The following is a 15,303-nucleotide window of genomic DNA, read 5'->3' as shown; positions in this document are numbered from 1 at the left end:
CATGTTTTAAGCTGCCATTCACCTTGACGATGGCATTTGTGGAGACGACCATTGACCTAGTGTAGAAAAAATGTATTCACTCAAAGATATGACTCATTTTCATCAATGGATGGTTGAATCCTGATGGTCATGTGCCCACTGCAGTCGCAATTGACAATATCGTTAGGTCAACACGTGAACTCTTGGGGGTGATCTTCTGTACAACAATGTATGCTGAACAGTTCTGAAACACTAGTGCATGCACCAGCATTGTGCTCTTTTGGCAGAGATGCCACAGATCACCATCTATTCTACTTCACAGAGCAGACAAGGGTCAGAACCCTACATTCTGTGAAGGGTCATGGACATCCAACAATGTAGCACCTAGTGATAATTTCACTGTCCTTCTACTTCTTTCCATAGATGTTCACAACAGTAGCATATGAACATTCAACCAACTTCATTGTTCTCAAGATACCCATTCACAGACTCTGTGTCACAATCATCTGCCATTTGTCAAAGTCACTTATCTCAATGGATTTCTCCTTTTACAACACATATCTTCACTAAGATGATTCCCCGTTCATGTCTGTTTGTCTTGCATACTTTTGTTACCGTGTCATGTGCCCACATTGCTGCCAGGTGGCATTTTTATGAACTGACATAATGTCATCATATTTTAACTGATCTGGAAAACATCCCTCTTCAAAAGAGTGTTGATTAGGAGTAATAGTGAATGTACAATACTATGATGTATTGATTCTATTATTCTAGTGGGAACTTCATCCCATCCTACTGAATTTAATTTTTTTTTAGGGATATTATGATTTTAATGACATCAGAGCTTGAAACAGATGAAAACATAAAACCTAAGAAATTTCTCTCTGCTGCACTAGGAATTGTACTTGGTGGAGAGCAGTCACAAATTTTATTACAACTAATGAAGAAGTTGTTCCATCATCTTTCGGGCATGCACTCGGGACAGCGACAATTCTTCTTGCGATATTTCGGCTAGAAACCTCCCAGCCATCTTCAAGGCGAGTTGGAGACTGAGTTCATAGCGTTTGCGCGTGCCTATTTATATGGAGAGTCACGTGATACAAAGCTGCTGAGGATTGAAAGCGCATGCGTCAAAGATATCAAAGTTGCCACTACTGCGCTAGTCATAGATAAGATGTATATAGCAAAGATAAACATATAAGCGCAGAGTGCAAACAAAATAGTCCTGCTGCAAATCCACCGTGCTTGTAAATAAATAATTAATCTTTAAAAGTGGTGACATCTGTCGGAAGTGAAGATGCAGAAATTCTTTCCGAACGAAGGTGTGAAATAAGCGGTTTCCAAGCATTGTCAAGATGGAATCCTTCGTCACGGTTTAGCAGGTTGTCGGCTAGTTGTATTTCTTCAGCTTCCTTAACAACTGAGTCCCAGAAAGATGAAGCGGTAGTTAAAATCTTAACATCTTTATAATCCATGGCATGGCCAGTAGAAATGCAATGTTTGGTAACTGCTGATTTGTTGGACTGAAGAAGACGTGTGTACCGCTGGTGTTCGATGCATCGTTCCTGTACAGTGCGCATGGTTTGCCCTATGTAATGTTTGCCACACTCACAAGGGATTTCATAAACTTCCACCTTTCGCAAGAGAAGATCATCCTCAACGGATCCCAACAAGGCTGCAGTCTTAGCTGGTGGGTGGAATATCACATCCACTTTATGTTTCTTCAAGATTCTAGCGATTTTAGAAGAAACATTACCCACATATGGGAGAAAGGCTGTAGATTTCACTTCCCTAGGTCATGGCGTATACCGTAAGCCCACACACACACAGACCTGTATTTGCAAGTGTCCAGCTGCCGCCATCTGTCGCAAATTGTGAGTGTTCCGAAAACTTTGGTCCACAGGGCTCATGTAGTGTCTGATGTTGACAGCTTGCAGGCTGAGCTTGTACACCTGGAGGCAGTTTTTAGGAGAAATGGCTATTCGCAACAGCAGATTAAGAAAGCCCTGCAAATAAAAACTGCAGAAAAATCACAGGAAAAGGATGAGGAAGTGGAAAGGGAAGTGAAATCTACAGCCTTTCTCCCATACGTGGGTAATGTTTCTTCTAAAATCGCTAGAATCTTGAAGAAACATAAAGTGGATGTGATATTCCGCCCACCAGCTAAGACTGCAGCCTTGTTGGGATCCGTTAAGGATGATCTGCTCTTGTGAAAGGTGGGAGTTTATGAAATCCCTTGTGAGTGTGGCAAACGTTACATAGGGCAAACCACGCGCACTGTACAGGAACGATGCATCGAACACCAGCGGTGCACACGTCTTCTTCAGTCCAACAAATCAGCAGTTGCCGAACATTGTATTTCTACTGGCCATGCCATGGATTATAAAGATGTTAAGATTTTAACTACCGCTTCATCTTTCTGGGACTCAGTTGTTAAGGAAGCTGTAGAAATACAACTAGCCGACAACCTGCTAAACCGTGATGAAGAATTTCATCTTGACAATGCTTGGAAACCGCTTATTTCACACCTTCGTTCGGAAAGAATTTCTGCATCTTCATTTCCGACAGATGTCACCACTTTTAAAGATTAATTATTTATTTACAAGCACGGTGGATTTTCAGCAGGACTATTTTGTTTGCACTCTGCGCTTATATGTTTATCTTTGCTATATACATCTTATCTATGACTAGCGCAGTAGTGGCAACTTTGATATCTTTGACGCATGCACTTTCTATCCTCAGCAGCTTTGTATCACGTGACTTTCCGTATAAATAGGCATGCGCATACACTATGAACTCAGTCTCCAACTCGCCTTGAAGATGGCTGGGAGGTTTCTAGCCGAAATATCGCAAGAAGAATTGTCGCTGTCCCGAGTGCACGCCCGAAAGATGATGGAACATTATGTCCGCCGGGAAAACTTCAAGAATTACAGTGAAGAAGTTATTGAAAGATTCACATATGGCACTGGGATCTGTAACTGTCCTACCATTTATAGTTAGTTTAGAGGGCCATTTTCTCTCCACTTCACTGCCAACCTCACTTGTTAGAAGAGACCAAACAACTTTTTGTTTTTTGCATTTAACCCTTTAACTGCTCGGGATGTGTTAATGCATGCGCCTTTGTACCTGTCCCTGAGTGCTCTGAACGTGTTTATGTGCGCCACCAGTCCTTCTACATGGTACTCTGAAAGTGTCTACGTGTAGACTCGTTCAGAGTACCAGGTAGAAGGACTGGTGGTGCACGTAAACACATTCAGAGCACACATGGACAGGTACTAAGGCGCACGCGTTAACATGTCCAGAGCAGTTAAAGGGTTAAAATGAATGTATTATTTGCAGAATGCTTTGCTAGTTTAACTACTTCCTCAAATGTTTTTTTGAACGTGCTCACATATTTAAGAAATTCAGGATTTTGATTAACTTTTGCCTCCATTGCAGTTTCCTCTTCTTAATGCTACAAACTCTAATTCCTTTTGTTACCCATGGTCTACTTTATGAGACTCAGTCCATATTGTTACAAAAGGGAAGCATTAATTGAATATGCTCATGATTTGTCATTTGTTGAAGTGTTTGCTGACTGACCATACAGTGAGGCTTAGTTTTTTAATAAATACCCCAACATTTTCTTGGCTGGTTTTCCTACATCTATTTGTTGTGCAGCCTGAATTTAATTTTGATAATGATACAAATAGTGCAGCATGGTCTGATACTCCTAAATCTAAAACACATTTTTCTTTGATGCTGTAATTATAACTATGTACACTGAAGAGCCAAAGAAATTGGTACACCTGCCTAATATCATCTAGTGCCCCTGCGAGCACGCCCAAGTGCTGCAACATGATGTGGCATGGACTCTACTACTGTCTGAAGTAGTGCTGGAGGGAACTGACACTATGAATTCTGCAGGGTTGTCCATAAATCCGTAAGAGTATGAGGGGGTCGAGATCTCTTCTGAACAGATTGTTGCAAGGCATCCCAGATATTCTCAATCATGTTCATGTCTGGGGAATCTGGTGGCCAGTGGAAGCATTTAAACTCAGAAGAGCATTCCTGGAACCACTCTGTAGCGATGCTGGACGTGTGACATGTTGCATTGTCCTGCTGGAATTGCCCAAGTCCATCAGAATGCACAATGGACATGAATGAATGAATGCAGATGATCAGACAGGAAGCTTACATATGTGTCACCTGTCAGAGTCTCATATCTAGATGTATCAGGGATCCCATATCACTCCAACTGTACACGACCCACACCATTACAGACCCTCCACCAGCTTGAACAGTCTCCTGCTGACATGCAGGGTTTATGGATTCATGAGGCTGTCTCCATACCTTTACACATCCATCTGCTCAATACAATTTGAAACAAGATTCGCCCAACTGTGCAACATGTTTCCAGTCATCAACAGTCCAGTGTTGGTGTTGAAAGGCCCATGCAAGGTGTAAAGCTTTGTGTTGTGCAGTCATCAAGGATACACGAATAGGCCTTCAGCTCCGAAAGCACAAACCAATGATGTTTCTTTGAGTGGTTCATACGCTGATGCTTGTTGATGGTCCAGCATTGAAATCTGCAGAAATTTGCAGAAGGGTTGCACTTCTGTCACATTGAATGATTCTCTTGAGTCATCATTGGTTTCTTTCTTGCAGGATATTTTTCCAGCCACAGTGATGTTGGAGATTTGATGTTTCACCAGACTCCTGATATTCACTGTATACTCAAGAAATGGTCGTATGGTAAAACCCCACTTCATCGCTATCTTGGAGATGCTGTGTCCCATCATTCATGCACCAACTATAACACCACATTCAAACTCACTTAACTCTTGATAGCCTGCCATTGTAGCAGCAGTAACTGATCTAACAACTGCGCCAGACATTTGTTGTCTTATGTAGGAGTTGCTGACCACAGAATCACATTCTGCCTGTTTATATATGTCTTTATTGAATACGTATGCCTATACCAGTGCTTTTGGTGCTTCAGTGTACAATATTATCAATACATATTGAAGTAGTTGCTGTAATTCATATGCTTTGATCAAAATTTAGATTCTTTACAAGTGAAGCAAATTTGTCATCAGTTCTTACACCTTTGTTGAGGTCAGCTCATATAACTAGTTTCTCACGCAGTTTTTCAGTTTTTAATTTATCTGAGAGTAGATAGTAGATAGGAAAGTAAACATCTTTCAATAGTCATTGCCAGTAGAACATTACCCAAACATGAAAAGATTTATACCATTACTAAAAAAGAAGTTTTGGGAATTCATTAGGCATTTATTAAATTCAAAAATTACTCACCTACAGGAATGTTATCACAAGATGGGCACTTTTCTTACAACAGTTTGATTATTCAGTAAGATAAATTAATGGGAAGGAAAATGCTATTGCAGGTGCTTAATCTAGTCTACAGCTGGGGAGTGAATATGAAGACAGCAATGGACATGATGAGAGATATTTAAAAATGATTTATATGTTAGGAATTAAGCATCAAAAAGAAATCAGGGAAATTTGTAACAAAATAAGGAGAAAAAACCATAATGAATGTCGGAGACTTGTGAAAAGTTATTTGGGGAAGAAAGGAAAGGAAAAAGTAGAACAATATTACAAAATTCACAAGGGTGTTGTATTTAGGAGGAAGAGTCCAAACAGATACAAATGTAAATTACATTGGCCAAAATGTTAGATAGATACTCTCATAAATTATGTACATGAAACTTTTGGGTATTGTAGAGTCATAAAGTGTATTCAAAAGAGTCAGGAGAATTATATTTTTACAACCTTATAAGAAGAGTTAGGAAGAAGTTGGCTGCTTCTAACAGATATGAACATGTGGAAGTCAGTAAACCTGCGTGTAGGGGACATTTTCAAAACCTAATTGTGAAAAAACAAATGCATCTTGTGGGAGTCAATTTTTTTGGACAATTATCATAATTAAAAGGGGGTTTTAGTTACATCTTTGTTGTAGTAGATCTATTTTCCAAATTCATAAAATTGTATCCTTTACACAAAGCAGCCAGTAAAAGCATAATATAAAAAAAATTCAAAAATGGCTATGTTCAAAATGTAGATGTCCCAGAGGCTATTCTTTCTTACAATGGAATCCAGTTAACTTCTTGTACAGAAAGAAACTTAAAGCATGTATTAATTTCAGCATACCATCCCTCTAGTGACCCAACAGCAAGATACATGAGGGAGATAGAGAGACTGTGAAGGACTTTCTGCAGCAAAGACAACTGTAATTGGGCTGAGTACATAAGCAGTCTTGAGGATATTTTAAATGGTTCACATCATTTGTCAACTGGTTTCTCACCTTATGGAATTTTGTATGACAAGAAACCTGCCATTCTTATTAATGAGTTAACAGAATATCTAACATGCAAGAGTCTAACTGTGCAACAGATATGTAACATTAGGAAACAGAGACATGACAAGATGCTGAAAGTGACACAATTAAGGCGGGTGATGCTGTTCTTTTGAAAACCTAATAAAAACTCTAAGGCTATATCAGTGGTGAAATTAAAAATTTTTTTGACTTTTACATTGGACCATTTTAGATATTTGAAACTGCCCAACCAAATGTTTAAAGACAAACTGATCCAAAATCAAGAAACCTGTTTGGACCAAGAAATAAAATAAACCATACAAGCATGCAACTAATGTTGATAGTTAATTTCAAATGTGCCAAAGAGTAACAATCTTATATCCGCTGTGTATATTTATTTTTTTGTGTTTTTCTGCTGTCTAAATAGATCCCTCAGTGTGATGCTCATCCATTAAACATAATGTATGTGGCAAACACAAGGTGTGTGGCCTTGTTTCAATGTTTTGATTTCCAATGCTACAGTCCCTCTTTCTTGTCTTTTTAACTCTGTCCACCACTCACACGTACCTTCCTTTGTTAACACACTAATTACCTTTTCGTCATATTCACTGTGCTTTATTATATCTATACCATGGGTTGAGATGATATCAAAATCATTTTGATATTTATTGTGAGCTATATTACACATATACCAAAACTATGATACTTGCTCTACACTATGCTACACGATCTGTGATATGCTCATGAATTTTGTTTAGATGAAGCATAACACATTGTACTTACTGTCACAATGCATGTGTGGAGTTGGTAGTATCTATGTAAATGTTGTTACAATTACACTTTGTTGCATATGTGGTAGCCATACACTTGAATTAATGCATACTCTAAAGCGTATCGAAGTGAAAGGATTCATATATATTAAAACCAGCACTTGACAGATGGCATATGATAGTCAATATTTCTTTGGCTTTGTTGTGTGCAACAAATTTAAAATAGAGGATAGCACAAAGAAACAACCAAACATAATAAATTGGAGCCTCCCAAAGTATCATATTTTATTTTTGGGAGAAATGCAAAAATCGCAAGTTTTATGTAAACTTTATTACACTATAATTGGAAAATGATTGAAGGTTATCTTAAAAACCATGACTTAAATCAAGCAGATGAAACCTAAAAAAATGTATGAATAAAAAAAAACTTGTCTTGTGATGTCCTACAGTTGATGAAAATGATGGAGAGAACCGGATTTTGTTGTTTGTTGCCTGAAAAAAATTGTGCAGTACACTATTTTTATTTTTATATAAGTTATATGATGATAAAGTTACAAATTACCACTCATTAACAGTGAATAGAATATGCAAAGAAACAGAAGTCAAGATTAAGAAAACAGTTAAAACACTGAACAACAATTTTGAGACTGTAATAGGGGTGGTGGAGTTGGTATGAGGAGTGACTTACTATCTGAAAAAGAGCAATACTGGCTGAAAGAGACTGAAGTGGGATGAGGAACGGAGAAACTATATCAGGAAGGAGACTGACCATTCCGGGAACACGGCCAGCCATGACCGAAGTGAATTGGGGTTGAAACCAGCTGTGTCTGAAGTGAATGGTGAAAGACCATTCTGGGAATTAGACCAACTGCAACCGAAGTGAATCGCAAAAACCATTCCTTAGACGTCATTCCTCAGTGCCTCTGTTTACTTTAGTGGACTGTTCCTTTGGACCTATTTGTTTGTGAATGACTGTTGTCTGTAGAACAGTTCATGATAGGATGGAACCTCCTTGGTATAAAGTCTCTGTAAGGAAACTTCTAAAGGAACAGCAACTGTTACACAGTACGTGTAAAGCTTAGGGCTACAGACAGAGAAATGCTAATTGAAACACATTTCGTTGTTAGAATAGCAATGGATGAATCCTTCAGCAACTACTGCAGCCTTATCTTATTGACAGATATCTCAAAAAAACTGAAGAAATTTTAGTTGAATATAAATGCTGTCAGTGGCAGACTGACTACAAATGAACTAAAATATAGGATAGCTATGCAAAATCAGAAATGCTGAGGCCCAGTTTCAAATGGTCCTTCACAACAGAAGAACAGTAGATGGCAGGATGGTATTGTACTTGAGACTGTCTTAAATATGTGGAAGTTTCCCCAAATTTGAAATTTAAGCACTGGGTAATGCTATTTCTTTCCATCAAGAACTTTGACCTGTGAGAGATTTACCAGAGTGAATACATATTGAATCTGAGCATATTGTTATATTCCAGCAAGAGAAGAGATATTATCTCAGGTCAGATAGCTATGAGTGCTCAGCCCTGCTAAAAAGAGCTTCAAATTGCGAATAAAGCTGTTCCTATGCAGGAAGGCTTAGGAAAAGTTCCTTGCATGTATGTGAATGGAAACAGGGAAGTTCAGCCATGGAGAGGTTAGTGCTGTCTGTTGTACTAAGCTGGGACATAAAGTATTTAGTGGCCATTGGTGTAGGCATACTGGCACCTATCTTAGATGTGGGTAATTCCTGGAGGAAAACTCATGCATTACAAATTGAAGACGTACATAAAAGCCAGCCAGTGTGGCCGTGCGGTTCGTAGGCGCTTCAGTCTGGAACTCGTGACCGCTACGGTCGCAGGTTCAAATCCTGCCTCGGGCATGGATGTTGGTGATGTCCTTAGGTTAGTTAGGTTTAAGTAGTTCTAAGCTCTAGGGGACTGATGACCTCAGATATTGAGTCCCATAGTGCTCAGAACCATTTGAACTTACATAAAACCACTAAACTTGAGGTTCCAGAGAGCAGGGAATTCTGCTAAGGTACACTGAATGCCAAAAACTTGCTGCACCTGTGCAGAATTATTGTGTAAATGTTTAGCTGTAGCTCTAAGACAAGAAAATGTTAGGACAAATAAATGATCAGAGGTGCCACAAACTGCCCATTGGCAGTAAGCTATAACTATATTTTCATTGGTATTACCTTACTAAACGTTAAAAGATTAACTTGATGATGTTGTGAACTATTGATTTAATATTAAATAAGAAGTAATTTTATGTTTATATGTTTCATAACATCAAATTAACATGCATTTTAGGAAGCTTCATACAAATCTACACTCCTGGAAATGGAAAAAAGAACACATTGACACCGGTGTGTCAGACCCACCATACTTGCTCCGGACACTGTGAGAGGGCTGTACAAGCAATGATCACACGCACGGCACAGCGGACACACCAGGAACCGCGGTGTTGGCCGTCGAATGGCGCTAGCTGCGCAGCATTTGTGCACCGCCGCCGTCAGTGTCAGCCAGTTTGCCGTGGCATACGGAGCTCCATCGCAGTCTTTAACACTGGTAGCATGCCGTGACAGCGTGGACGTGAACCGTATGTGCAGTTGACGGACTTTGAGCGAGGGCGTATAGTGGGCATGCGGGAGGCCGGGTGGACGTACCGCCGAATTGCTCAACACGTGGGGCGTGAGGTCTCCACAGTACATCGATGTTGTCGCCAGTGGTCGGTGGAAGGTGCACGTGCCCATCGACCTGGGACCGGACCGCAGCGACGCACGGATGCACGCCAAGACCGTAGGATCCTACGCAGTGCCGTAGGGGACCGCACCGCCACTTCCCAGCAAATTAGGGACACTGTTGCTCCTGGGGTATCGGCGAGGACCATTCGCAACCGTCTCCATGAAGCTGGGCTACAGTCCCGCACACCATTAGGCCGTCTTCCGCTCACGCCCCAACATCGTGCAGCCCGCCTCCAGTGGTGTCGCGACAGGCGTGAATGGAGGGACGAATGGAGACGTGTCGTCTTCAGCGATGAGAGTCGCTTCTGCCTTGGTGCCAATGATGATCGTATGCGTGTTTGGCGCCATGCAGGTGAGCGCCACAATCAGGACTGCATACGACCGAGGCACACAGGGCCAACACCCGGCATCATGGTGTGGGGAGCGATCTCCTACACTGGCCGTACACCACTGGTGATCGTCGAGGGGACACTGAATAGTGCACGGTACATCCAAACCGTCATCGAACCCATCGTTCTACCATTCCTAAACCGGCAAGGGAACTTGCTGTTCCAACAGGACAATGCACGTCCGCATGTATCCCGTGCCACCCAACGTGCTCTAGAAGGTGTAAGTCAACTACCCTGGCCAGCAAGATCTCCGGATCTGTCCCCCATTGAGCATGTTTGGGACTGGATGAAGCGTCGTCTCACGCGGTCTGCACGTCCAGCACGAACGCTGGTCCAACTGAGGCGCCAGGTGGAAATGGCATGGCAAGCCGTTCCACAGGACTACATCCAGCATCTCTACGATCGTCTCCATGGGAGAATAGCAGCCTGCATTGCTGCGAAAGGTGGATATACACTGTACTAGTGCCGACATTGTGCATGCTCTGTTGCCTGTGTCTATGTGCCTGTGGTTCTGTCAGTGTGATCATGTGATGTATCTGACCCCAGGAATGTGTCAATAAAGTTTCCCCTTCCTAGGACAATGAATTCACAGTGTTCTTATTTCAATTTCCAGGAGTGTACATTTATGCAAGTCTGTCAATAGGCTCAAAAACTATAAATATCATATTTTATTAAGCTACATCATTAGTGGGGTAGTGAAAAGGAACAGCCAATTGGAGGCTATAGTGTATAGCTGTGGTAGCAGCAAACACAAAGGATGGAAAATTGTTGTTTGGTGATACATCTGCAAGATAGTGACAAAAACATTCATGCTGGGGAGTTCGGTGAGTGGAGACTTCATGAGAGGACAGTGCAGACAAGTCAGTCTTCTGAGTTCCTGGGCAATATATAGCCACAAAGTGGAAGGCTATAAATTTTGTGACAGAAGTCAGTGTGGAACTTAGATGTATACACAAAGCATTTTATGTTGTGGACCATAAAGTTTTCATCAAGTATTATGACGAAACAAGTAGTAAGTGTAGAAAATAAGTTTTGGTTTCCATTTAGTGAGCTATTAGTGAAGCATTGTGTGCATTGGCTGCCACCTTGTGTTATCATCTCAACTGTTTTGAACTACAAAAGGACATGTGTTGTTGCAAGTATAAACTACAGCGTTGTCTAATTTGATCAACCATACTGACACCTCCACTTACATTCATTTTATGCTGCAGTTAGCATCTCTGCAAGGAAGCTTGATAAATGTTAATTTCAGAAGTTTTGGACCATTTCATGATCACCCCACAAGTAGACAATTTTTTGAGCCAAAGACATTATTTCAAATTCAATTGTGAGCTCAAATTCTGCACCCAGGATGTCAAATGAGTTTATAATTTATTTGTTGAACAGAGAGTATTCAAAAATATCCCAATGAGTATCGCAAGGAGCACTGCCCATTTCAGTCCTCGCCCCACTGCAAATGTGATATGGATGTTAAAATCAGTGGCATGTCCAGGAGGCACTGCCCTAAAGTAGTACTGCGCATGCAGATGAAGAGGGCTATGCTAGCAGTAGTGTATCTACTGGCAGGGTCTCCCAAGATGGACAGATCTTAGTTGATGAACCAGCAACAATGCCCTATCTTCCCACTCCCTATCTTTCATCCTTTCACATTGTTAAGAAAAGGAGACAGGAACCTTAGTAGCTTTAGAGAAAGAAAATTGTGTAGGGGAAGGTTACCACAAAATCAAAAACCCTGGTCCTCCAGGTTGGGGTTGGTGACAGGTTACTATCCCATCACAGGAAACTTATTAACAGTAACCAAACAACAAGGAAGCCTTGGAATTTGGTAATACATAATAGAAGAAAAGTGCAAGAACAAGGTGTATGATTAGAAACACGAAATATTCATAATTTATATAAAACAGGTGCCTCAATCAGCCTGTCCAAGAAATTTGAAAGATGTAGGAGAGATTTAGTTACTTTACAGGAATTCAATGGGAGGATACTGGTACCCATGATGTTGAAAAGTATACAGTCTTAAGGAAGCTACGAGACAGGACACACAGTAGGTACAGAATTTTGTGTGAGTAAGGCTCTAGCTGCTAATGTATCTGGGTTGTGATAGGTGACTCCTAGAATAGCAGTATAAATGTTAAACATGAATATATGTAACCTGTTATTTACGAATGCACATGCACCCTCAGAAGAAAGTACATGCCAAGTAAAGGACGAATTCTATGGAGAATTGGAGGTTGTCATGGAGGCCGTTCCCAACAGTAATTGTAAAGTCCTAGTGAGTAGTATGATTGCTAAAGTGGGAAGAGAAAACATATTCCATTCAACATCTGGAAGACACAGACTACATAAACTCGGCAGTGACAATGGTATCGGTTTCATAACCTTTGCAACACTGAAAGGGATGTTCATCAACAGCACAAATTTACAATGGAAGGATATACAGTACACAAAGGAACTCTGATGTTTCCAGATAGTAAAACAGTTAATCAGATAGATTACATCGCAATTGACATCAAACCAAAGAATTGGGTGCTGGATGCGGGAGCAACCACTTCCTAGTAAAAAAAAAAAAAAAAAAAAAAAAAAAAAAAAAAAAAAAAAAAAAAACACACACACCAGCTATGAGCATAACCCACACCTAGAGTTAGAAACAATTTTAGGTAAGTAGATCACTTCCCAATCGATGGACTCAAAGGTATCACAAAGAAAGATGAACCACATCTGCAGCCTAGCCATTGCTTTGAAATTCTTCAGGAAGAGGATTCACAAGAAAGAGAGAGAGAGAGAGAGAGAGAGAGAGAGAGAAAAACACACAGGAAGTGTGGAAAGAACTCAAGGATGCAATAACTAAGGTGACAATTGCAGTCATCAAGAAGCAGATCAGGGACAAGAAGATTTGGGTTGGGGACGAATGCTTTAAGGCATTAGCCAAGAGAAGAGAAACTGGGGAGAGTTGGCTACAAGACGTACTTGTCTAATGAAATATCATCTGAAAATGCTGCACATCAGTCAGAACTCTAAAGGATTTGAGAGTGTTACAAAGATTGACAACTTGATCTAGATGTGCAGAAATGTAGTAACAATGTGGCACTTCAAAAGATACCGAAAAGTGGTATCCTATGACTATAGTATCAATGGTCTCAATGGAAAGCAGTCAGCCCATACAAATACATGGTGTAAAAATTTACCTAGCTCTGCTTACCTAGCAGATGAGACCCATGACCAGCTTAGCAGAAAACCGCTACGAGAGGGTGTCACGAGAAGCCTGCAAGTTGAACAGCTGAGCCTAAGCCTTCCATCCAGAGGGTTGCCTGCCTTCTGATTTCCATCCACTGCAGGTCACCTGCTTTTATGTCTGCAGTTCATGCCTCTGCCACCTAGCTACCGAGCGTCATAGGCCTGAGTGAGCAACTCCTTGTCTGCCAGTACTGGCACTGCCATCTGCGCTTGAGTCCACATTTCAACTCCGAGTGCCTCAGTGCTCCCTGTTCTCAGATGTACGCCTCTGCCAAAGAGTGTGGACGTGCTCCCCGAGACCGCCACAGCTAGATAGCTGTATGCTACTAGGGCCTGAGCACTGACTCGGCAGTTCCTCGCCACCGTCTTGCTGACAGGGGATGCTGTCTCTAAGGCTTGCTTACGCCAGAGGCCACTAATTTGGATATGAGGCATCAAGATCGTACAGGGACAGATGTACCACATAGGCTTCAGCAGCCGATGATTGACTCAGGTACCTGTGCCTTCCAATGGCTTGTGGCCACACAGTATGATCATACCCTTTCAGTGCAAATACTCCTATATTTTTGAGTCTTCATTCTTCTAACTGGTTTGTTGCCACCTGCCACAAATTTCTCTCCTGTGTCAACCTTTTCATCTCACCTTACAAACTAGATCCTCAAATATTTTCTGGAGTTCTCCAATCTCCATCTATCTTTACAGTTTTTACCCTCTACAGGTACCTCTAGATCCACGGAAGTTATTCACTGATGTCCTAACAGATGTCCTTTCATACTGTTCCTTCTTCTAGTCAGTGTTTACCATATATTCTTTTCCTATCTGATTCTGCAGAGAACCTCCTCATTTCTTACCTGATCAGTCCACCTAATTTTCAATATTCTAAGTGTAGCACCACATCTCAAATGCTTCGATTCTTGTCTGTTCTGGGATTGCTGCAGTTCATGTTTCACTACCACATTGATGCTGTGCTCCAAATGTACATTCTCAGAAATTTCCTCCTCAAATGAAGGCCTATGCTTGATATTAGTAAACTACTCTTGGCCAAGAATGCATTTTTTGCCATTGCTAGTCTGATTTTTATGTCCTCCTTGCTTCATCTGACGTGGGTTAATTTGCTTCCAATGTAGCAGAATTCCTTAACTTCACCTACTTCGTGATCACAAATTTTGATGTTAAGCTTCTCGTTATTGCCATATCTGCTACTTCTAATTACTTTCGTGTTTTTCCGATTTAGGCTCAATACATATTCTGTACTCATTAGACTGTTCATTCCACTCAACAGATCCTGTAAGTTTTCTTTACTTTTACTGAGGACAGTAATATAATCTCACCACTGATATCTTTTCGCCCAAAATTTAAACCCACTCTTGAGCCTTTCTTTTATTTCCGTCATTCCTGCTTCGATGTACAGATTGAAAAGTAGGGCTGAAAGAATGCATCCATGTCTTACGTCCTTTTTAATCCTAATACTTCGTTCTTGGTTTTACAATCTTGCTGCTCCTTGTTTGTTCTTGTAGATGTTGTATATCACCTGTCTTTCCGTAAAGATTACTCCTTTTCTTAGAATTTCGAACATCTCGTACCGTTTTACATCGTCGAACGCTTTTTCTATATCGATAAATTCTATTAGCGAGTCTTGATTTATCTTGTCTTGTTTCCATTATCAAGCGCAACGTCACAACTACCTCTCTGGTGCCTTTACCTTGACTAAAACAAAACTGACCGTCATCTAACGGATTTTCTTCTCCATTCTTCTGTATGTTATTCTTGTCAGCAACTTGGCTGCATGAGCTGTTAAGGTGATTGTGTGATAATTCTCGCACATGTCGGCTCTTGCTGTCCTCGGCATTGTGTGAATGTCGTT

This window comes from Schistocerca serialis, chromosome 1 (assembly GCF_023864345.2).
Source record: "Schistocerca serialis cubense isolate TAMUIC-IGC-003099 chromosome 1, iqSchSeri2.2, whole genome shotgun sequence".
Taxonomy (NCBI): domain Eukaryota; kingdom Metazoa; phylum Arthropoda; class Insecta; order Orthoptera; family Acrididae; genus Schistocerca; species Schistocerca serialis.
This window is presented reverse-complemented; position numbering follows the sequence as displayed.